The 25,011-nt window shown below is 47.3% G+C and overlaps 8 non-coding genes across 8 annotated transcripts; 4 read left to right on the top strand and 4 right to left on the bottom strand.

Annotated features, from left to right (window-relative positions):
• Positions 1 to 230: 230 nt before the first annotated feature.
• Positions 231 to 303, bottom strand: Trnav-uac (transfer RNA valine (anticodon UAC)). Its single transcript has one exon. It is a non-coding gene; the product is annotated as a tRNA-Val (tRNA).
• A 2,925-nt stretch (positions 304 to 3,228) lies between these two features.
• On the bottom strand, positions 3,229 to 3,301 carry Trnav-uac (transfer RNA valine (anticodon UAC)). Its single transcript has one exon. It is a non-coding gene; the product is annotated as a tRNA-Val (tRNA).
• Positions 3,302 to 3,522: 221 nt separating this feature from the next.
• Positions 3,523 to 3,594, top strand: Trnap-cgg (transfer RNA proline (anticodon CGG)). Its single transcript has one exon. It is a non-coding gene; the product is annotated as a tRNA-Pro (tRNA).
• Positions 3,595 to 6,066: 2,472 nt separating this feature from the next.
• Positions 6,067 to 6,139, bottom strand: Trnav-uac (transfer RNA valine (anticodon UAC)). Its single transcript has one exon. It is a non-coding gene; the product is annotated as a tRNA-Val (tRNA).
• Positions 6,140 to 6,360: 221 nt separating this feature from the next.
• Positions 6,361 to 6,432, top strand: Trnap-cgg (transfer RNA proline (anticodon CGG)). Its single transcript has one exon. It is a non-coding gene; the product is annotated as a tRNA-Pro (tRNA).
• Positions 6,433 to 8,223: 1,791 nt separating this feature from the next.
• Trnap-ugg (transfer RNA proline (anticodon UGG)) lies at positions 8,224 to 8,295 on the top strand. The gene has a single exon. It is a non-coding gene; the product is annotated as a tRNA-Pro (tRNA).
• Positions 8,296 to 8,930: 635 nt separating this feature from the next.
• Positions 8,931 to 9,003, bottom strand: Trnav-uac (transfer RNA valine (anticodon UAC)). The gene has a single exon. It is a non-coding gene; the product is annotated as a tRNA-Val (tRNA).
• Positions 9,004 to 9,224: 221 nt separating this feature from the next.
• On the top strand, positions 9,225 to 9,296 carry Trnap-cgg (transfer RNA proline (anticodon CGG)). The gene has a single exon. It is a non-coding gene; the product is annotated as a tRNA-Pro (tRNA).
• Positions 9,297 to 25,011: the final 15,715 nt, after the last annotated feature.

The following is a 25,011-nucleotide window of genomic DNA, read 5'->3' as shown; positions in this document are numbered from 1 at the left end:
CAGTATGAAGCGAACTTGAAGTAGTCTTGAAGAAATGGATACTAAATTTTGCAGGCCAGAATGGAGCTACGAGCGTTCTGAGTTACTGAATACCGGTGCACTATGGGAGCAAGAGCATTTGACAGTAAAATGAGGCGATATCGGTGTAGCACACGACATTTATTATCCCGCACACGCAGACGTGACGTTATCTCGGAAATGGAATCCGAAAACGGGTTTAAAAAAAGTCGTGCTTGCGCCCGGGATCGAACCGGGGACCTTCTGCGTGTAAAGCAGACGTGATAACCGCTACACCACGGAAACGACGGTTTTGCCGTTGTACTACCTGGAAAACCGTAGCTCCAACAGATTTTTCCTGCGTAAGCAAGGGCATCGGCTACGAGCTCCGTCCGATTCTAGAAGTTGCTATAGTAAAAGACAACGATAAAAACAATCAAACCGCAACAGCCAGGGAGAACGCTGGGTGAGCAGCAGCTCTGCACGATGATACCAAGAACGGAGGCGATAGTCATGTGCATCGAGAAGGCACGTTGGTCTAGGGGTATTCGGTCAGAGGGTTAGCTTCCCTCTGTAATTAAAAAAACTGAGTTAATCGATCAACTACGAACTTAACAGGATTTCTTACGACGTCCGCCCCGAGCAGATGAAACGAACACAAGCGAACAAAATGAGATTAAAAAAAAAAAAAAAAAAAAAAGGGGGTATGATTCCTGCTTCGGGTGCAGGAGGTCCCGGGTTCAAATCCCGGACGAGCCCTTGCGTTTTGTGCAAACGTGTGGCGACTACCGGCATGCCGGCGGCTGTTCCGCGCATTTCCTGCCCTCCAGGTAAGCACAAAAACCAAGTAGCCGGTTCTGAAAGAGTTTCACGTATCATTTGAGCCATCTGCAGCCTGGTGGTTGGACGTTTGAAATTGATTTAAATGTTCACAGTAGAGATTGTAGCAAGTGTCTTGTTGAGTGCGACGAAAAAGTGATTACGCCCGGAATCGAAACGGAGACCTTCTGCCTGTTAGGCAGACGTGATAACCGCTACACCACGGAAACTGCTAAGCTCTGAGATCCACATGTGACACAACTTGCAGGACGATCACAACTTTGGCGTAAAAATCACTTTGCGGAAACGCACAATGCAGGTATTTCGCATTCGTACGCAACAATCGACAGCACCCTTGCCTGTCTGAATGCCACCACGAATAAGAGCCCAAGAAGTCCTCGGACAAGCTCGCGGCCGAGTCCTCGGTAGCATCAGCTACTCTTGCTTTCCGTACGAGCTACCGTCAATTCGCGCAGTCGCTATTGCATATGATGTCACCAAAAGCAATCACTTCGTTAGCGGCAAGGAGCCCGGGCCCAGCGGTAGCTCTACATGGAGGCACCAGCAGCCCCGACAGGCCGCCGCTGGCGCGCCGGCGCCCGGACCCGCGACCCCTAATGACGTTGCAGTCGATGTATTTCTTAATATCGCTTTTGGAAGAAGCAAGCCAGGTGTAAATCACACAGTATTTTACTGATGATCTGGAAACGCAAATTTAGAACAAGTAGAACATTATATAAAATTTGTTGTGTGGTCGAGCGGAACCCACCCTTCGCTCTTCCCAGATTATCGTTGCTGCACGGAATGATTGTTAAAGCACCGACGGCTTCAGAGTTCGTCTTCTCCAACGTTTGCTTTTGCAGTACATTCCGCAATCTTTTCGTTATGAGTCGTCTGTTTCGGTTTCCCGATGTAGTTTTGCTCACACCACCACTAGCAGAAAATTCCGCACTGCAGTCCGGTCAATCTGCAGAGCTCGATAAGAGCATCGCGGTCGTTCCTGAGCTAATGAAACGGCCGTGTCTGTAGTTGTTCCCAGATGTCTCCCACAGAAACGGCCTCCCGGACGCCTGCATTACAGGAGTACGCCCCTACTCCCAGCCATACAATTGCATTTGAAAGCAGAATAACATGAGCTACAGAGCAACTCCGACTTTTGTGTCTGACCTACTTTTAATGATACTGTGGTCGGTTTAGTTACTACTATCGCTGCTGGACGAAGCAGACCAGTTGAAAGCCACACGGTATTCTTGTAACGAACAGGTAATGGAAATTTAGGTAAAACGATATCAAAAAAAGTTGCGTGGTGGAGCGACACATACAGTTGGCTCTTCGTAGATGATCATTGCTGCACGGAATAATTCTTAAGGCACCGACGCCTTCAGGAGTCGTGTTTGGAAGTTTTGCTTGCAGTATATTCCGCTATCTTTTCGTTATGAGTTGGTGTTTCGGATTCCCGGTGTTCTTTTGTTTAGTGCATTTGCCTTCCCTTGATGCTAAGAAAGCACATGACGAAAGTGAAACACCACCGTCTGTTCATCTGCAGAGCGCGATGAAATTATTCACTCTACATTCATTGCCTTTAATATTCTTTCCATCAGTGGTGGGCGCTGCCTTCAGAAAGCGCTTTTCTTTCTGATTTACATGAAAGTTTGTGTTCCTCGGAGCTGGACTGCTTGGGATTACCTTCACTGCCACCGGCAAGTCGCTCGTTGGTCTCGGGGTATGATTCCTGCTTTGGGTGCAGGAGGTCCCGGGTTCAAATCCCCGACGAGCCCTACCGTTTTGACCGTGCTGAAGAGTAGGTGGGGCTCACCCACGTTTGTAGCTCTGCAATGAAGAACAGATGCTTGCCGCAGCACGCTGTGTGTGGCCCTACGGTCATGAAGGGACCGTTTGATATGGCAAGAATCTGATACCAGTAAATTACATAGGTCGATTTCTGTAGAAGAGCCGACAGTAATCTTGCATGCAACGGAAAACAAAGGTTGTCTTTGCAGAACGTGTGCACCGTGAGTGGAGACGAAGCTCAATCGTGGAGCAGTCTACCTTCATCTGATTAGCGACAACGTCAACCAAAGAGTGGGATACAAGACTGAGCGTAGTTAAGAGTTTCTCACTATTAGTTACGTTCACACTTCAACAGAGTTGTGACAAGGCGAGTGCAAAGAGATCAGGAAAGCCAGTATGAAGCGAACTTGAAGTAGTCTTGAAGAAATGGATACTAAATTTTGCAGGCCAGAATGGAGCTACGAGCGTTCTGAGTTACTGAATACCGGTGCACTATGGGAGCAAGAGCATTTGACAGTAAAATGAGGCGATATCGGTGTAGCACACGACATTTATTATCCCGCACACGCAGACGTGACGTTATCTCGGAAATGGAATCCGAAAACGGGTTTAAAAAAGTCGTGCTTCCGCCCGGGATCGAACCGGGGACCTTCTGCGTGTAAAGCAGACGTGATAACCGCTACACCACGGAAACGACGGTTTTGCCGTTGTACTACCTGGAAAACCGTAGCTCCAACAGATTTTTCCTGCGTAAGCAAGGGCATCGGCTACGAGCTCCGTCCGATTCTAGAAGTTGCTATAGTAAAAGACAACGATAAAAACAATCAAACCGCAACAGCCAGGGAGAACGCTGGGTGAGCAGCAGCTCTGCACGATGATACCAAGAACAGAGGCGATAGTCATGTGCATCGAGAAGGCTCGTTGGTCTAGGGGTATGATTCCTGCTTCGGGTGCAGGAGGTCCCGGGTTCAAATCCCGGACGAGCCCTTGCGTTTCGTGCAAACGTGTGGCGACTACCGGCATGCCGGCGGCTGTTCCGCGCATTTCCTGCCCTCCAGGTAAGCACAAAAACCAAGTAGCCGGTTCTGAAAGAGTTTCATGTATCATTTGAGCCATCTGCAGCCTGGTGGTTGGACGTTTGAAATTGATTTAAATGTTCACAGTAGAGATTGTAGCAAGTGTCTTGTTGAGTGCGACGAAAAAGTGATTACGCCCGGAATCGAAACGGAGACCTTCTGCCTGTTAGGCAGACGTGATAACCGCTACACCACGGAAACTGCTAAGCTCTGAGATCCACATGTGACACACCTTGCAGGACGATCACAACTTTGGCGTAAAAATCACTTTGCGGAAACGCACAATGCAGGTATTTCGCATTCGTACGCAACAATCGACAGCACCCTTGCCTGTCTGAATGCCACCACGAATAAGAGCCCAAGAAGTCGTCGGACAAGCTCGCGGCCGAGTCCTCGGTAGCATCAGCTACTCTTGCTTTCCGTACGAGCTACCGTCAATTCGCGCAGTCGCTATTGCATATGATGTCACCAAAAGCAATCACTTCGTTAGCGGCAAGGAGCCCGGGCCCAGCGGTAGCTCTACATGGAGGCACCAGCAGCCCCGACAGGCCGCCGCTGGCGCGCCGGCGCCCGGACCCGCGACCCCTAATGACGTTGCAGTCGATGTATTTCTTAATATCGCTTTTGGAAGAAGCAAGCCAGGTGTAAATCACACAGTATTTTACTGATGATCTGGAAACGCAAATTTAGAACAAGTAGAACATTATATAAAATTTGTTGTGTGGTCGAGCGGAACCCACCCTTCGCTCTTCCCAGATTATCGTTGCTGCACGGAATGATTGTTAAAGCACCGACGGCTTCAGAGTTCGTCTTCTCCAACGTTTGCTTTTGCAGTACATTCCGCAATCTTTTCGTTATGAGTCGTCTGTTTCGGTTTCCCGATGTAGTTTTGCTCACACCACCACTAGCAGAAAATTCCGAACTGCAGTCCGGTCAATCTGCAGAGCTCGATAAGAGCATCGCGGTCGTTCCTGAGCTAATGAAACGGCCGTGTCTGTAGTTGTTCCCAGATGTCTCCCACAGAAACGGCCTCCCGGACGCCTGCATTACAGGAGTACGCCCCTACTCCCAGCCATACAATTGCATTTGAAAGCAGAATAACATGAGCTACAGAGCAACTCCGACTTTTGTGTCTGACCTACTTTTAATGATACTGTGGTCGGTTTAGTTACTACTATCGCTGCTGGACGAAGCAGACCAGTTGAAAGCCACACGGTATTCTTGTAACGAACAGGTAATGGAAATTTAGGTAAAACGATATCAAAAAAAGTTGCGTGGTGGAGCGACACATACAGTTGGCTCTTCGTAGATGATCATTGCTGCACGGAATAATTCTTAAGGCACCGACGCCTTCAGGAGTCGTGTTTGGAAGTTTTGCTTGCAGTATATTCCGCTATCTTTTCGTTATGAGTTGGTGTTTCGGATTCCCGGTGTTCTTTTGTTTAGTGCATTTGCCTTCCCTTGATGCTAAGAAAGCACATGACGAAAGTGAAACACCACCGTCTGTTCATCTGCAGAGCGCGATGAAATTATTCACTCTACATTCATTGCCTTTAATATTCTTTCCATCAGTGGTGGGCGCTGCCTTCAGAAAGCGCTTTTCTTTCTGATTTACATGAAAGTTTGTGTTCCTCGGAGCTGGACTGCTTGGGATTACCTTCACTGCCACCGGCAAGTCGCTCGTTGGTCTCGGGGTATGATTCCTGCTTTGGGTGCAGGAGGTCCCGGGTTCAAATCCCCGACGAGCCCTACCGTTTTGACCGTGCTGAAGAGTAGGTGGGGCTCACCCACGTTTGTAGCTCTGCAATGAAGAACAGATGCTTGCCGCAGCACGCTGTGTGTGGCCCTACGGTCATGAAGGGACCGTTTGATATGGCAAGAATCTGATACCAGTAAATTACATAGGTCGATTTCTGTAGAAGAGCCGACAGTAATCTTGCATGCAACGGAAAACAAAGGTTGTCTTTGCAGAACGTGTGCACCGTGAGTGGAGACGAAGCTCAATCGTGGAGCAGTCTACCTTCATCTGATTAGCGACAACGTCAACCAAAGAGTGGGATACAAGACTGAGCGTAGTTAAGAGTTTCTCACTATTAGTTACGTTCACACTTCAACAGAGTTGTGACAAGGCGAGTGCAAAGAGATCAGGAAAGCCAGTATGAAGCGAACTTGAAGTAGTCTTGAAGAAATGGATACTAAATTTTGCAGGCCAGAATGGAGCTACGAGCGTTCTGAGTTACTGAATACCGGTGCACTATGGGAGCAAGAGCATTTGACAGTAAAATGAGGCGATATCGGTGTAGCACACGACATTTATTATCCCGCACACGCAGACGTGACGTTATCTCGGAAATGGAATCCGAAAACGGGTTTAAAAAAGTCGTGCTTCCGCCCGGGATCGAACCGGGGACCTTCTGCGTGTAAAGCAGACGTGATAACCGCTACACCACGGAAACGACGGTTTTGCCGTTGTACTACCTGGAAAACCGTAGCTCCAACAGATTTTTCCTGCGTAAGCAAGGGCATCGGCTACGAGCTCCGTCCGATTCTAGAAGTTGCTATAGTAAAAGACAACGATAAAAACAATCAAACCGCAACAGCCAGGGAGAACGCTGGGTGAGCAGCAGCTCTGCACGATGATACCAAGAACAGAGGCGATAGTCATGTGCATCGAGAAGGCTCGTTGGTCTAGGGGTATGATTCCTGCTTCGGGTGCAGGAGGTCCCGGGTTCAAATCCCGGACGAGCCCTTGCGTTTCGTGCAAACGTGTGGCGACTACCGGCATGCCGGCGGCTGTTCCGCGCATTTCCTGCCCTCCAGATAAGCACAAAAACCAAGTAGCCGGTTCTGAAAGAGTTTCATGTATCATTTGAGCCATCTGCAGCCTGGTGGTTGGACGTTTGAAATTGATTTAAATGTTCACAGTAGAGATTGTAGCAAGTGTCTTGTTGAGTGCGACGAAAAAGTGATTACGCCCGGAATCGAAACGGAGACCTTCTGCCTGTTAGGCAGACGTGATAACCGCTACACCACGGAAACTGCTAAGCTCTGAGATCCACATGTGACACACCTTGCAGGACGATCACAACTTTGGCGTAAAAATCACTTTGCGGAAACGCACAATGCAGGTATTTCGCATTCGTACGCAACAATCGACAGCACCCTTGCCTGTCTGAATGCCACCACGAATAAGAGCCCAAGAAGTCGTCGGACAAGCTCGCGGCCGAGTCCTCGGTAGCATCAGCTACTCTTGCTTTCCGTACGAGCTACCGTCAATTCGCGCAGTCGCTATTGCATATGATGTCACCAAAAGCAATCACTTCGTTAGCGGCAAGGAGCCCGGGCCCAGCGGTAGCTCTACATGGAGGCACCAGCAGCCCCGACAGGCCGCCGCTGGCGCGCCGGCGCCCGGACCCGCGACCCCTAATGACGTTGCAGTCGATGTATTTCTTAATATCGCTTTTGGAAGAAGCAAGTCAGGTGTAAATCACACAGTATTTTACTGATGATCTGGAAACGCAAATTTAGAACAAGTAGAACATTATATAAAATTTGTTGTGTGGTCGAGCGGAACCCACCCTTCGCTCTTCCCAGATTATCGTTGCTGCACGGAATGATTGTTAAAGCACCGACGGCTTCAGAGTTCGTCTTCTCCAACGTTTGCTTTTGCAGTACATTCCGCAATCTTTTCGTTATGAGTCGTCTGTTTCGGTTTCCCGATGTAGTTTTGCTCACACCTCCCGACTTCTCTTAACCCCGAGCCAACACTAGCAGAAAATTCCGCACTGCAGTCCGGTCAATCTGCAGAGTTCGATAAGAGCATCGCGGTCGTTCCTGGGCTAATGAAACGGCCGTGTGTGTAGTTCTTCCCAGATGTCTCCCACAGAAACGGCCTCCCGGACGCCTGCATTACAGGAGTACGCCCCTACTCCCAGCCATACAATTGCATTTGAAAGCAGAATAACATGAGCTACAGAGCAACTCCGACTTTTGTGTCTGACCTACTTTTAATGATACTGTGGTCGGTTTAGTTACTACTATCGCTGCTGGACGAAGCAGACCAGTTGAAAGCCACACGGTATTCTTGTAACGAACAGGTAATGGAAATTTAGGTAAAACGATATCAAAAAAAGTTGCTTGGTGGAGCGACACATACAGTTGGCTCTTCGTAGATGATCATTGCTGCACGGAATAATTCTTAAGGCACCGACGCCTTCAGGAGTCGTGTTTGGAAGTTTTGCTTGCAGTATATTCCGCTATCTTTTCGTTATGAGTTGGTGTTTCGGATTCCCGGTGTTCTTTTGTTTAGTGCATTTGCCTTCCCTTGATGCTAAGAAAGCACATGACGAAAGTGAAACACCACCGTCTGTTCATCTGCAGAGCGCGATGAAATTATTCACTCTACATTCATTGCCTTTAATATTCTTTCCATCAGTGGTGAGCGCTGCCTTCAGAAAGCGCTTTTCTTTCTGATTTACATGAAAGTTTGTGTTCCTCGGAGCTGGACTGCTTGGGATTACCTTCACTGCCACCGGCAAGTGGCTCGTTGGTCTAGGGGTATGATTCCTGCTTTGGGTGCAGGAGGTCCCGGGTTCAAATCCCGGACGAGCCCTACCGTTTTGACCGTGCTGAAGAGTAGGTGGAGCTCACCCACGTTTGTAGCTCTGCAATGAAGAACAGATGCGTGCCGCAGCACGCTGTGTGTGGCCCTACGGTCATGAAGGGACCGTTTGATATGGCAAGAATCTGATACCAGTAAATTACATAGGTCGATTTCTGTAGAAGAGCCGACAGTAATCTTGCATGCATCGGAAAACAAAGGTTGTCTTTGCAGAACGTGTGCACCGTGAGTGGAGACGAAGCTCAATCGTGGAGCAGTCTACCTTCATCTGATTAGCGACAACGTCAACCAAAGAGTGGGATACAAGACTGAGCGTAGTTAAGAGTTTCTCACTATTAGTTACGTTCACACTTCAACAGAGTTGTGACAAGGCGAGTGCAAAGAGATCAGGAAAGCCAGTATGAAGCGAACTTGAAGTAGTCTTGAAGAAATGGATACTACATTTTGCAGGCCAGAATGGAGCTACGAGCGTTCTGAGTTACTGAATACCGGTGCACTATTGGAGCAAGAGCATTTGACAGTAAAATGACGCGATTTCGGAGTAGCACACGACATTTATTATCCCGCACACGCAGACGTGACGTTATCTCGGAAATGGAATCCGAAAACGGGTTTAAAAAAAGTCGTGCTTGCGCCCGGGATCTAACCGGGGACCTTCTGCGTGTAAAGCAGACGTGATAACCGCTACACCACGGAAACGACGGCTTTGCCGTTGTACTACCTGGAAAACCGCAGCTCCAACAGATTTTTCCTGCGTAAGCAAGGGCATCGGCTACGAGCTCCGTCCGATTCTAGAAGTTGCTATAGTAAAAGCCAACGACAAAAACAATCAAACCGCAACAGCCAGGGAGAGCGCTGGGTGAGCAGCAGCTCTTCACGGTGATACCAAGAACGGAGGCGTTACTCATGTGCATCGAGAAGGCTCGTTGGTCTTGGGGTATGATCTCTGCTTCGGGTGCAGGAGGTCCCGGGTTCAAATCCCGGACGAGCCCTTGCGTTTCGTGCAAACGTGTGGCGACTACTGGCATGCCGGCGGCTGTTCCGCGCATTTCCAGCCCTCCAGGTAAGCACAAAAACCAAGTAGCCGCTTCTGAAAGAGTTTCATGTATCATTTGAGCCATCTGCAGCCTGGTGGTTGGACGTTTGAAATTGATTTAAATGTTCACCGTAGAGATTGTAGCAAGTGTCTTGTTGAGTGCGACGAAAATGTGTTTCCGCCCGGAATCGAACCGGTGACGTTCTGCGTGTTGGCAGACGTGATAACCGCTACACCACGGAAACTGCTACGCTGTGAGCTCCACATGTGACACAACTTGAGGACGATCGCAACTTTGGCGTAAAAATCACTTTGCGGAAACGCAAAATGCATGTACTTCGCATTCGTACGCAACAATCGACAGCATCCTTGCTTGTCTGTATGCCACCACGAATAAGAGCCCAAGAAGTCGTCGGAAATGCTCGCGCCCGAGTCCTCGGTAGCATCAGCTACTCTTGCTTTCCGTACGAGCTACCGTCAATTCGAGCAGTCGCTATTGCAAATGATGTCACCAAAAGCAATCACTTCGTTGGCGGCAATTAGCCCGGGCCCAGCGGTAGCTCTACATGGAGGCACCAGCAGCTCCGACAGGCCGCCGCTGGCGCTCCGGTGCCCGGACCCGCGACGCCTAATGACGTTTCAGTCGATGTATTTCATAATATCGCTTTTGGAAGAAGCAAGCCAGGTGTAAATCACACAGTATTTTACTAATGATCTGGCTTGAGGTCGGTCGCTCGACGGCGCGTTCGGCGCTGGCCCGCCCGTAGCCGGCGCGCCGTAAGGCACGGAGGCTCGCACTGGGGCGTATCGCTTCCAGACGGGCGTGCCGTGGCAGTCCTCACAGTGGAAGTGATGTGTCTCTCATAGCCTCTCCTTCCCAAATGGCTCTTTCCGCCTTCCCGTGGTGCCAGACGTTATGCTCGGCATTCTGCCTTGCGACAAAAGGGAGAGCTGCGACCCAACCCGATGCGAAAGCGAAGGGTGCGTGGCACAGGGGGAGCTGTGTCGAGGGACGAACACCTGTCCCTTTCTGTTCGCAGGGCCCAGACCAGCAGGAGCTCTGCATGCCGGCGACTTCGTTTGTCGGCGTGGGATCGCGGCGCGAGTCGGCAAGGGTGCTTCGCCGCGCCCCTGGGTAACCGGGGCGTGTTCTGCCAAACCCAGGAGGTGGTGACATCGCCTGGGCCAGGTGAACTGGGTCCAGACCGCCGAACGTCTGGGGGACCGGCCCGCCACCTGAGTAGGAGTGGGTCCTTGGCCGTAAGGTGGAAACTCGGGCTAGTAGGCGGCGAAGGGCGAGAGGTGCATCCGCCTCTCCCGAGTGCGGGGTGCAGTTGCCGAGGAGCGTCGCGTGAAATCGCCGATGACGGAGCCATCGATGGGGACCATTGCGCTGGCAACGGCGCGCTGAACCCGGCAGTTCGATAGGGCCCTTGACCTTGGGGCGAGGTCGGTGGGCGAGCTGCAAGAAGTCCCCCCCCCCCCCCCCCCCATGCCAGAGGAGGCGGTCTGGGGCAAGAGACGGGCTCCCACTTTCTTTATCACTCGTTAATCATGGCGACAACTATAACGAGTGATTCGAGTGCGCCTTTGAGGGCTTCGGCTGTGCCTGATCCCTCTCCACAGGACGAGGTGGGACAGGCAGATGATGAAACTGTTGCACAGAGGCATAATAGAATCGCCTTGAGGATTGATCAAAATGTAAAAAATGGCAAGATCAGTCAGGCGGCCTTGACCATTATAAAAAATGAACTCTCGGCCTGGGCTATTACCCATGCAAAATTAGAAGGCCGTTTAGAGGAATTAGAGAAGGAAAACAGCAGGCTGCGAAAACAACCAGCCAAATCCTGGGCGGCAGTGGCTGCGCAAGCGCCCATCAAGCCAACTACCACAAAAGATACAATCGATAGGGTAGCCAAGAGACAAGACACGGCAGTTTTTCTTTTGACGCTGCCAGGACAGGACACAAGTGTCAAAAAGTTACAAGAACTTTTAACTACTACAATAGATCCTGTAAAGGATAAAATAAGAATCAAGAAAATTAAACCCAGTAAGAACTCTGTAATAGTAGAAGTAGCCTCAGAGGAAGATAAAGAAAAACCACTAAAAAACCAAAAACTGAATGCTGTAATGAAATGTGAACCTTCAAGGAAAAGGTATCCTTTGGTGATATTGTACGATGTGCCAACTATCATGACTAACGACGAGTTAAGCGAGACAATAAGGGGACAGAATTTTGAAAGTATGAATGCTGACGAATTCAATGATAAATTTAAACTCAAATTCAAAACAGGACCCCGTGATCGGGACGTTGTCCATCACGTGGCCGAGGTAAATCCACAAATGTGGAAGCAAATCACTGGAATGGGCAGACTATATGTCGGGTTTCATGCAATCAATGTAAGAGATTACATCGTGGTACCTCGTTGCCATAATTGTGGGGACTTGGACCACATTCTCAGGCACTGCACCAGGGGGTCAGCGTGCTCCAAGTGCGGTGAAAACGGACACGTACGAAAGGACTGCAAGGCTGCTAGTGTTTGTATTCCCTGTAAGAGTAGAGGGAAAAAACCATGTGGAGCTACAGGACGGAGTTGCCCTACATATGGATGTTAGAACAACGCCTAATATCTAGAATTGATTATGGCTGAGTCTGGCACAATCTACAGGATGCCAAAGCGAAAATCCCCCAGCAAGAGAAGGAGGGATGCTATGAGGGCTCACAAGTTCAGGGAATTTTTGAGATCGCTTTCGAGCTCAGAAGTCGAAACAGCAGACACTGCTGTCCAGACAGAGGCATACATGGTAGACAAAGGGCAGCAAACTGAATTTCCCATGCCACTCATGGCTCCCTCCCCTCGAAGCCGGGGATTTGAGCTGAAAACAGACCATCCACGGCAAGGGCATCCTGTGGTAGTGGCAACCCCCAAGGAGAAAACTGAAAAACCACCTATACAAGAAAATGTAGTCACAAGTTCGAGTGTAAGTTGCACCACTGATACATCAATTGTCAGGCTTCCGCCTGTTGATCCGGTGAGGGTGTACCCAAACCTCGAATTTACGATGCAACTGGCAAGACTGGAGCAGCCGGCAACCCTGACCACTGCCTTGAGACATGTGGTCCGAATTGGACATGAGAACGGTAGAAAGGTAACCTTCTCGGTGATGGAGGCTGTAGATAGAATACAGCTAAAGTCGGTGAATCTCCCCACGGACTTCGGAGCCCTGCGTGACCTGCTAAAGAAACTGTTTGAAAGACGAGGAGAGAAATTTGACTTAGAGGATATTTACGTGCAATCAGTGTTGGCAAATGGAAGAATAACTTTCGATCGGAACAAGACCTGGCCATATGACCGAGTACACACATATTACCCATGACGACTAGGACATCTGTTGGCCAACTAAATACGCACAACAGTCGACTTGTGATGCAGGAACTCCGTAAGGAAGTGGAGGAGAGGAGACTGGATGTACTCTGTTTGCAGGAGCCTTACTCTCTGGCTGGCAAAATTGCTTTTGTGGCCACCACATGGCAAGTTATCAGCTGTGGGGATGTCCCCAAAGCAGCTGTGGTAATCACCAATAAAAAAACTACAGGCAACCTTACTTTCGCAGTACTCAAACAGTCACTGTAACGTCATTGAACTGCAATCTCCAGCAGGCACTATAATACTCATCAACATGTATTTCCAATATGGAGATGATATTGATATACATTTAGACCATCTAACGAGAGTAGCTATGGCGTTGCAGGGACGGAGAGTTGTCATAACTGCGGACATAAATGCGAAGTCCCCCCTATGGTGCAGTGGCACAAGGGACGAAAATGGTGGAAAGGTGGAAGAAGTGATTATGTCGTTGCAGCTTGTGGTGGCAAACAAACCGGGAAACTCTCCCACCTATGCGGCGGGAGGGGGGCAAGGCACGAACATCGATGTGACCTTGGTCACGCCAAATGCGGCAAACCTAATACAGAACTGGAAGGTGATAGACAGTGCCACCACGAGCGATCATAACCTTATCACTTTTACCTTAGGGAGCAGGGAGTGCCACTGGGCCATGGGGTGGGAAGTGCAGCTAAACTTCAGAAAAGCCAACTGGAAACGCTTAGCCAGAGAGTGTGACATTCCTCCATTAGCAGAAGGTGACAGACAAATTGACATTGACAACAGAGCTGAGGAACTGGTGTGTGCAGTGACTAGAGCGATGAAGGCGGCCATGCCAACTAGGAGGAGGGCCATGGCGGCCTCGCCGACACCATGGTCTGCTGAGTTGCAGGAGCTGTGTCAGTCTGTCAGGAGGCTGCGAAGGCACTACCAGCGCAGTGTCGTCTGGTGGGAGAAGCAGAGATGGTTACTGCTATACCGGGAGGCAAAGGAAAGATTTCAGAAAGAACTGAAAGCGGTCCGAGTCAGAAGTTGGGAGACTTTCGTGACCAATCAGCTGGCCTTAGATCCGTGGGGGATTCCATACAAACTAGTAAGAGAAAAGATCCGCTCCCCGATGATGCTGTCCACAGTCAGGCATGGGGATGGGATGACGGACTCATGGCAGGAGACTGCTGAGGTCCTACTCCGATCCCTGTTGCCTGACGACGACAGAACAGAGGATACTGAGGAACAGCGACGGTTGCGGGACTTAGATCTGGACGACTATACAAATGATGAGGCAGTCCCTTTCTCGGAGGAGGAGGTCGCTGCCCTCATAAAGACAATAAAGAGAGGGAAAGCCCCCGGGCCAGACGGCATTGTGGCGGAGGTGGTGCAGTTCTTAGCCCCACAACTGGTCGCTCCATTAACCCAGCTGTACAACGAGTGCCTTCGGCAAGGCAAATTCCCAAAGACCTGGAAAGCAGCAAACGTTGTAATCATTAAGAAAGGCCCTGATAAAGATACAGCTGAGGCAAAGTCTTACAGGCCCATCTGCGTTCTGGATGTGCTCGGGAAAATCCTTGAAAAGCTGCTTGCTGATAGGCTGACTGCGCACCGAGTGCTGCACGGGATGAGCGACAGACAGTTTGGCTTCAGGCCTGGACGTTCCGCATCTGATGCGATCGCCCTGGCGGCCGAGGTCTGTGGTTCGGCCCCATGCAAGTACATCGTCGGCATCATGGTGGACATTAGTGGCGCCTTTGACAACCTGTGGTGGCCTTCGCACTTCTCCTGCTTGCGGGAGAAAGAGTGCCCAGGGCCGCTATACGGTTGCCTTAGGAGCTATTGTGTAGATCGGGAGGTCTGGCTATCATCCACTAGCGGGAGGATTGGAAAACCCATAACAAAGGGATGTCCCCAGGGTTCCGTCTAAGGTCCCCTATTTTGGGATATCCACATGGAGCCACTTTTAAATACATTACAACAGAATGAAGATGTGCTAGAGGTGATAGCCTACGCTGATGACCTCCTTCTACTGGTTGGAGGCCGAAGTCGCGAGGACATTGAACCTAAAATAGACAGAGCCATGACACAACTACTATCATGGTGCCGTAACACCAAGGTAACCACCTCACCGACCAAATCAACCTATCTATTACTGAAGGGACAGCTAATAAGAAACCCGACTGTAAGAATTGAGGGCACACCAGTACTCCGACGACGAGAGGGACGTTACTTAGGGATCATCATCGATGAAAGGTGGAACTTCGGAAAGCACACTGAAACCGTGACCCAAAGAGCTCTGCAAATCCTCAATAACCTCATCACCATAGGTCATAAAAGATATCATCTCCCCCCTCACCTCATCAAATTGTATCACAATAGCATATTAACATCAATAGTGGGTTACGGCGCGGGAGTCTGGGCACACAGGCTCACGAGGGTTGTGCCCGCCATTTCAGTGAGAAGGGTTCAAAGGAACATGATATTAAGATCTGTGGGGGCATATAGAACATCTCCGGGGGGGCCCTATTAGTAATAATGGGGCTTTGTCCTCTGGACATCAAAATCAGGGAACAGGGTGATTGGTATTGGGCAAAGAAAGGGGACATAGAGAAAGTAGAAGAAATCTTGGGAGCAAGGGTTAGGGATAAGGGGTAGATACGGAAGAGGGGTGAAGAGCTATGGCAAGAAGTTTGGGAGGCAGAGGAATCCGGCAGAAGAACTTTCAGCTTCCTGCCGAATGTGAGGGAAAGAATGAGCATGGGTTATTTTGAACCAACTAGGGGTTTGTTCCACTTTCTCACTGGACATGGGCCTTACCCTACGTATCTATGTCGGTTTGGGAAGAGGGCAACGCCTACGTGTGACTGTGGTGCATCGGAGGGAACTCCCGACCATGTGGTCTACGAGTGCCCCCTTTTCGATGATGTAGCAGCTACACTTAGACAACAACTACCCAACCATGACACTTATATGTTATTAAGACAAGACGAGACCTTTCGACTGCTAAATCAGTTGGCAAATGAGGTATCACGAAAGGTCCTAACACAATACCTGAGAGAGCTATGAGACTTAAAGAAGTCACATACTAAGTCAATACCCCAATCCCGTAACGCCTGTGCGTGGACTGGTCGACTGGTAAAGTTGGAATCCGCCACGTGCAGGATAGGGGGAGAAGGGTGATTATACCGGACTTGACAAGGCACTGATTTTGACTTAGAATAGTTCATTAGGTTAGGAAATTAGAATAGGAATTAAGATAGAAACCTGCAGCGAATAAAAGTACTGGCCTGCCCTGTGCCAGGGCGCGTTCACCGGGGTTAGCTCGGTGAGCAAGGCACACAAGTAGGTTTGTATATTACTGGCATGTTTGTAACGCTGCAGGCAGTAGAGACTAGTGTAAGCAGTAATATCAGGTAGTAGTAGATTTGTTAATTAGTAGGTCTGCCCATTTAGCTAACAATACTGTCTGTAGATTAGAACTAAAAATGTATATGCTGTACCAAACTAATGTATTATATTATGACCCACTAATTCATAAGGTGGTGGGTTTTATTGTATAAAAAACATATTGTTAATGATCAGGAAACGCAAATTTAGAACAAGTAGAACATTATATAAAATTTGTTGTGTGGTCGAGCGGTACCCACCCTTTGCTCTTCCCAGATTATCGTTGCTGCACGGAATGATTGTTAAAGCACCGACGGCTTCAGAGTTCGTCTTCTCCAACGTTTGCTTTTGCAGTACATTCCGCAATCTTTTCGTTATGAGTCGTCTGTTTCGGTTTCCCGATGTAGTTTTGCTCACAGCTCCCGACTTCTCTTAACCCCGAGCCACCACAAGCCGAAAATTGCGCACTGCAGTCTGGTCAATCTGCAGAGCTCGATAAGAGCATCGCGGTCGTTCCTGAGCTAATGAAATGGCCGTATCTGTAGTTGTTCCCACATGTCTCCCACAGCAACGGCCTCCCGGACGCCTGCATTACAGGAGTACGCCACAACTCCCAGCCATACAATTGCATTTGAAAGCAGAATAACATGAGCTACAGAGCAACTCCGATTTTTGTGTCTGACCTACTTTTAATGATACTGTGGTCGGTTTACTTACTACTATCGCTGCTGGACGAAGCAGACCAGTTGAAAGCCACACGGTATTCTTGTAACGAACAGGTAATGGAAATTTAGGTTAAACGATATCAAAAAAAGTTGCGTGGTGGAGCGACACATAGAGTTGTCTCTTCGTAGATTATCATTGCTGCACGGAATAATTCTTAAGGTACCGACGCCTTCAGGAGTCGTGTTTGGAAGTTTTGCTTGCAGTATATTCCGCTATCTTTTCGTTATGAGTTGGTGTTTCGGATTCCCGGTGTTCTTTTGTTTAGTGCATTTGCCTTCCCTTGACACTGAGAAACCACATGACGAAAGTGAAACACCACCGTCTGTTCAGCTGCAGAGCGCGATGAAATTATTCACTCTACATTCATTGCCTTTAATATTCTTCCCATCAGTGGTGGGCGCTGCCTTCAGAAAGCTCTTTTCTTTCTGATTTACATGAAAGTTTTGTGTTCCTCGGAGGTGGACTGCTTGGGATTACCTTCACTGCTGCCGGCAAGTGGCTCGTTGGTCCCAGTTCCGCTTGAGACGCGACAGCGTTCGGACGTGTCTTCACTTCCGTGCCGTCGTAGCGCCGCAAGCCGTGTTTACATCGTTTCGTGTGACTGTGATTGTGTTTTTTTTCTCGTGTTCTTTTGCGTTTTTGTGTACTCTTATTGTTTTCTTTCTCTTACTAGCGGTTTCGGCCGCTTATCGTTACAGTTATGGCGAAATCTGTTCCCCGTAAAAATAAATTATGTTTTGAGTTTGACAAGGCATCGCGTCGTGTGCAACCAAGCTCTCTGGAAATAAATGATTGGATTGTAGATGTAATTGGGATAAATTCTGACCAGGTTCACACAGCGTACTATGATTTGTCGGATTACTGTTTCTTTGTCAAGTTTCTCACTCCGTTACAACTGGAGAAGATATTGCAGAAAACTGGAGGAAAGGCGGAATTCCATCATTGCGACCAATCGGTGAGTACCGTGTTAATCACCATTGCCGATGTAGAATATAAACAGGTTCGAGTATTCAATTTGCCGCCCGAAGTTGAACATTACCTATTGAAAGATGTTCTTGCTAAATACGGTGATATTCGGCAAATCAGAATGGAAAAATGGTCTAGCCAACACAAATTGCAATGCTACAGTGGGGTTCGTTCTGTTGATATGAGCATTAAAGTTAATATTCCCTCGAATATCGTGGTCTGTGGCAATAAAGCACATGTCGTTTATAGTGGGCAAGTAGAAACTTGTTATATTTGTAACGAGAGCGGGCATCTACGCAGTGACTGTCCTCGGCGTATTTTTGTCCTTAAAAACACCTTACAAAAACGCCAGAGGTTGACACTAGCTGATATTATGACCCAACATCAGAATTTGGAGGAGACACTGTGGCGTCGCAACTAGTGCGAGCGCACAGTTTTCTATCAAATATTTACTGTGAAATGTAGACAGACTGTAAAGTAGCCATCAGATTAGCATATGTGCTGTAGCGGGCAGATTACCGGTGTCCGTTCGTCTGACGTCACGACCATATGGCATGTCTGTACCGTGAGAATGTAAGACCTGTGCGCTAACTAGCCGCGTGTATAACGTGGAACTTTCATCTTTAATAACTTCTAACTGAGGAACCTGAGGAAATTAAAAGTTAATATACTAGTTTCTGTTATGAATAAAAATAAGTCATCCAAATTTGAGCTTTGAAACCTGCATATTTTGGAAATTAGAAAAATCTTACAGAAAACGCAAATTTCTACAATTTTCGAGTCTAAATAAATACCATTATGTATAGATCACCTTCAGTGACCATCCAACTATGAAACAAAATCACCTTCCGTGCTTTTGTATTTATTTTGAGAATTTTACTTTTAGAAATTCACCTATAACTTTGTTAAAACCATAAATGTTTTGAATTTTTGTGAACAGTTATTTTATATGAGTAGGTGAGAGTGAATGAGTGTGCCTGAGTGAATGAAAGAGGGACATTCGCCATTCTTTGCAAGTGTATAAAATCTAGGTTGGAACTCGCAAGTGTTCAGACGATGTAACCGTGGGAACAGAGTCGCCAGTGGTTCCCCATCTTAGTGAATGTCGGATGTCCAAGAGTGTATGGTATTGTACAAGCAGCCAGAACGTTCGCGAGTATTTAAATAATTTCTGGAAATAAAGTAAAGTCTAGTTTTCCTTTCGGTTTGTTAAATTATACAGTAAATTTTGTGTAACAAGAAATCATGACGTAAATGATTCAGAAGTCATGATTGGTGCGTGCTAGATTTTGGCGCGAGGCGCACCCAAAGAGTTAATTCTGATTGGCTGTGTGATGTGTGAGCCAATGAGATGCGAGGACGGTTAGCAGACTAGGAGAGTGAGTCGCGAGTGGATGAGGGTCGCGAAGGAACTGTGATCGAGAAGAGACATGCTTGATGTGTCCTCGCGAATAATGTGTAAAATGAAGTCATAAAACGGCTTCATCGCTTCGGTACTGTGCGATTTGAGACTGGAAGAGTCCAGTAACGCGTAGTGTGAGTTTGAGCGAGTTGTGACTTTTCGTTCCGCGAAAGACGCGAGTAACTTTAATAATTAAAAGCGTGGCGGTACTTCGTAAACTTTTACTAAGTGCTTATGGCGAGCATTAACGTTAAAAAACGAACTATTATTGAACATCGACTGCAAACGTGTATGTTAGAAAATCGTCTGTGTTGCAGTTAAGTAAATTCCGTAACTTTGAAAGCTAATTCTGGCGGGGTTTGAGTGTGGATAGAATTGTGAACTGAACTTTCTTCAAACGTAGATTAGCGGGCTGATGATCAGGCTTAAAGACAATAAAGAGCTTAAATAGAATTACCAACTTCGCGTTCTCGTTTGAGTAAACAATTACTACCATTCCAATAACTCAATTTATTTAGGAAGATTGCTCATAGATTGTATTTCAGCAAACATGTATCGCGGCCTCCGGTGAGCGGCTATTAAATTGCAGTTTCTTCAACACTGCTTTTCTGCAATTTTTCCAGTAGCTGCTATCAGGAGAGGCGAGTGCAGCAACTACCTAAGAAACGAGGTAGGTGGATTTTCTTTCAGGGAAAGGAAACTGCGCGATAAGAGCCTGACCCGTCGCAACACCTTTGCCACCCGGTGCATCAGAGGCCGTTGAACCTCATCTTAGCAACGAGTCCTGCCCGCCATTAGCGCAGAAGAGCGAGAAGCTTCCACTTGCTGTCAGCACAACGTTATCAGTCGCTGCTTCCACGGCGGCGTCGGTAAACAACAGTGCCGGCCAGTGTTTACAGCTGGCTGTTGTGACGCCGCCGGGCGGCCCGCCACAACACGACTTGGACGCACAACAAGAGGACGACCGTCCGATGTCGGCTCTACAGACACACGATGAAGAAGGTGGTCTGGAGCCCGTTGTCAACACCAACCTGCCCCTTCATGAACTCAACCAACCTGGGAAGCCGGACGACTGTTTACCAACAGACCGTGTGGATACAAACAAACACACCTTGCCTTCCGCCGCCGCGTCTTCGCACGAGTTAGCTCCAGTGGAGGAAGCCGGCACTCCGGCTACCGATTTCAGTCATGATCCGCCCACCCCGCCTTCTGCCATGGAACTCCCGGCTACTGGACGACGGAAAACTAAACCCAAACCAAATGTCTCCGCGGCCCGAAGGAAGACTCCGATTAGAGGTGCCGCGGAATCAGGACGCGAACCTGGCACTGTCACTTCGCAGTCTGACAGTGCGATGGACTGGGCCGCTAATGCAATGCAGCTTTCTCCCTCCTCCGATGGGCACGACCCAGGCATATAAATTTCTGTCTCTTAATATTAACAAGTTCACGACAGCTTTGGAGACAGGGTTGTTGCGACAGTTTATCTACGGGTCTGCAGCCGATGTTGTACTTCTACAGGAAGTGTCTATATTAAGTCTTACCGTCCCTGCTTTTCATGCGATAGCAAATGTAAGGAAAGACACGGGCACAGGTGCAGCCATTTAGTGAAAAAGCGGCGGACTTCAGGCTGTCTTTTCTTCCCCTCAAATACATTGTGCACATTGGGCGAAGTGTACATCTCGAATTTTGTGTACTCCCTCTACTTTGACACCGCTACATGACAATTAACCTTCTCAGATGATTCAAGCTTATAAAATATTAACTATTAACGTTAACAGGATAACGTCAGATTTGAAAAAAAGTAGTGTTAAAACAATTTATCTATGAAACAGAGGCGGATGTTCGTACCCGGTTTTCAAATATTTTATAATGTCCTACCGGACGCAAATACAGGAACCGCAATTTTAACTCGTGAAGGTTTACCGGTAATGTTGTTGGATAAACTGGTTACAGGAAGAGGCGTTAGTTGTAAAATATTTGATGTCACCGTTGTAAATGTTTATGCGCCGTCCGGTAACACCAACAAAGCGGCGAGAGCTAATTTTTTCAAGGATGACATTATCTACTTGCTGAGGAAAAATCCTGCGTCTGTAATAAGTGATGGCGACTTCAATTGTGTAGTTAACAGGAAAGATCAGGTGCCGCACTTTAATTACAGCAAGGAGCTGCATGACTTAATTAAAAACATGAAGTACAAAGATGCATGGGAAATCAAATTACCTACGCTAGTCAAGTTCACGCATTTCACTTCGACATCATGCAGTCGGATCGATAGGCAGTATGTGTCGGAGAATCTAATTCATAACGTGTTGGATGTGGAAGTAATCCCGACATACTGCTAGGATCACTGTGGGTTTTCTATGACTATCAATTTAGCAAGACAACCTACTAAATTTTACCGCAATCAGTGGATGCTCAACATTGCCCATCTCAAAGATGACGAACTGGAAGACTGGATCAGAGCCACATGGACGGCATGTTTGAAATCAGTGCATAAATACGGTTCTAAAATCGGATGGTGTGTCAAGTTTGCCAAACCTAAACTTCAGCAATACTTAAATTCATACAGTGTTCAAAAAACTAGAGATGCCAAAAAGACAATCGAATTTTATTATACGGTATTGCGAGAACTACATGACAAACATAATGTAGCTGCTACTCACCTAGAGCAAATTCGAAAAATAAAAGCGAATCTTCTAAGCATCACACGCCGGCAGTTAGAGGGATTAAAACTTAAATCAAAGGCGAAGTCTCTACTACAAGAAGAAACTACTTCAATGTTTCACCTGTTCAAACACCAACTTAATAGCCGACGCAGTTTTATTGAACACCTCAAACTCGAAGACGGGACTGTAATTACCGACCAAAATGACATGGTGCGCGCCATACATCAGCATTTCGCTCACCTCTACGCTAAAGACCAGACTGCCGAGACTGCACGTCCTGACACTTTGCACTTTTTAACGGAACGGATCACTACTGATGAAAATAACTGTCTGCTTGCTGCCTTTGCAGAGGACGAAATATTACATCTCGTAAAGACGTCACCTTCCAACAAATCGGCGGGTCCAGATGGATCACCAAAAGAATTTTATCACAAGTTTTGGCATATTATTGGGTCAACATTCACGGATATAATAAACGAAACCTTACAAGGAGGAGAATTACCAACTGAACTTAAGGAAGGAAAACTAGTCTTGATTCCGAAAAGTAAAGGACAAAAGAACATCGATCAGTTTCGCCCCTTAATGTTGATGAACTATGATTACAAGACCATTGCACGAGCACTTAAGGAGAGACTCACACCACTTCTCAGAATAGTAATAAAAGGCCATCAAGCCTGCTTCCCGGGCCGGACGATCATGTCAGTCATCTCCGAATACAGAGACCTCATTTCTATCGTGGCAGTCACTGACATCAGGTGTGCAATATACTTCGTCGATTTCTGCAAGGCATTTGACCATGTCAGCCACCGATACGTGGACCTCATATTTAAACATCTGGCTTTTGACGATCGAGCAGTTAGAGTCATCCATCAGATGATGACCGGAATAACTGCCAAGGCTTACGTCAACGGACAGCCGACGAAAACTATTCATATAGAGAGGGGAGTTCTACAAGGGAGCCCGTTATCAATGCTTTTGTATGTTCTTGTACTTGAACCTTTGCTACGGCAACTCAGCGACAAATTAAGTGGTGTCACAATCTCCGGAGTCACGTTTACAGCAAAAGCATATGCCGATGACGTGGGCGTCGTCCTTAGAAACGGAGGAGAAATTACAATTCTGGAAGAGACGATACGTCAGTATAGTCGCGCCTCTGGTGCAAAAGTGAACATCCATAAGAGTAAAATCTTAAACCTAAGAGGGTTTGACAGGGTACGCAGCGAATGGGCGTCACTAGTTGATTCCCACAAAACACTAGGCATTACTATGAACAGTTGTCCAATGAAGATGGCTGCAGTAAATTGGCGGGACACGGCGAACAAAATACAGGGTGCGTTAAGAGAACTTCGTGGGCGATCCGCGAATTTATTGCAAAATGTTCAATTAATTAACACCTACGTGTTTTCTAAAGCCTGTTTAGTAGCACAAATATTCCCAGCACCGACGTTACAGGTGAAAAAGGTAATGCGTCTTGCAAATAGCTACTTGTGGAAAGGCAACATATTTAAAGTTAGACTGGACAGTGTGACCAAAGCAAGACTGATGGGCGGGTTAGGGCTAACTAATTTGGTTACAAAGGCAACTGCACTTTACATCAAAAGAACCCTGTTTATGATTAATAAGGACAGAAATAACATCACCTCCCGACTATTCACAATTGTCCAGCCAGGTTCCCTGCAACCCCCGGTGAATGTGAACAAACTAAACAACATACTAACGCATATCAAGAAATTTTATATTGAGGTCGGCTACTTAGAGGCACGCACAATGTACAAGTCAAATATAACTAGAAAGGAGATTCTAAATACATGGCACAAATCGGATACACAAAATACCATAGAAATCAAATATCCGAACGTCATATGGCGTACTGTATGGAAAAACCTTAGCCTCAAAATCCATTCAACAAACGTGGCTTCCACTTCGTACAAGGTAGTCAGCGACACTGTACCAACCAATGCAAAACTTTATCAGATAGGACTGTGTGCTACAAATCACTGCACTAAGTGTGGATTCGTGGACACACTTCAACACAGATTCACGTGCAGAGGACAATTTCACAATTGGACATGGATCAGACGGAAGATTGCACTCCTCACCAGAAGTGATGGCCGCAATTATACACCACAAATGCTATTACAGCCTGAAATGACATTTTCTCCAGAAAGCAAAAATAACGCTGTCATGTGGCTCATGGGTCACTACGCACATTACGTAATTGGAAGGAATGGATCTGACAATTCAATTGATTTCATCGTCTATATGGAATCCGCTTATTGGGAATCAAAAAAATACAGTGACCATAAAAAACACTACGGCAACATGTTGAATATAGTCTTCGAGAGGACAGGCATAGGATAAAAACGAACAACACGATAGAAACTATAAGGAAGTAACAAGCAAACAGTGGACTGAGTGACCTATTTTATTACTCTCTGAGAAGTGACTACGGCTTCTACACGGTATTATGTACGAAAAAAAACCACAACAGAAAAAGTTAAAAACAAATTACAACATTCAAGAACCAAACAGAGCAAATAAAAAAAATAAAAGAACATACAATAAAATAAGGGAAAAACCACAACGTCCAAAGTAAAAACTTTGTTCCATGATATAAATAATCTCAGAGGAGACAGACAAAATTCTGTGTCCTTCCATGTCATGATGGGGGAGGGGTTCTGTGTCGTGACGCACTTGCAGTGCCGCGAAGAGGCCCCACTGCTGTTGCTGCGCGTCCGGGATCCTGCCTTCATTACGATCTACTTATTGAAAAGAGAAGTAAAAAAAAGGGGTTAAGGAAAGAAAAAGTGGTTAAGGACAAAAAAAAGTTTGGAAAACAGAAGTAAAAAAAAGGGGTTAAGGAAAGAAAAAGTGGTTAAGGACAAAAAAAAGTTTGGAAGAGCGTTAGACAAAAAAAAGTGGTTAAGGCTTTGGACTGCTAATCCAATGTGCTCTGCACGCGTGGGTTCGAATCCCATCCTCGTTAAAAAAAAAAAGTGGTTAAGGCATCTGACTTGAAATCAGATCCCCCTGGGAGCGTAGGTTCGAGTCCTGCCGACTGCCAAAATTTTCTCGCTCTCAGAAGATGGACGTTCAGCTGCATCCTAGCAGTTGCGTCTCTACTAAACACGTGGATCGCCAGCAATG

Source organism: Schistocerca gregaria, chromosome 2, assembly GCF_023897955.1.
Source record: "Schistocerca gregaria isolate iqSchGreg1 chromosome 2, iqSchGreg1.2, whole genome shotgun sequence".
Classification (NCBI taxonomy): domain Eukaryota; kingdom Metazoa; phylum Arthropoda; class Insecta; order Orthoptera; family Acrididae; genus Schistocerca; species Schistocerca gregaria.
This window is presented reverse-complemented; position numbering and strand designations above follow the sequence as displayed.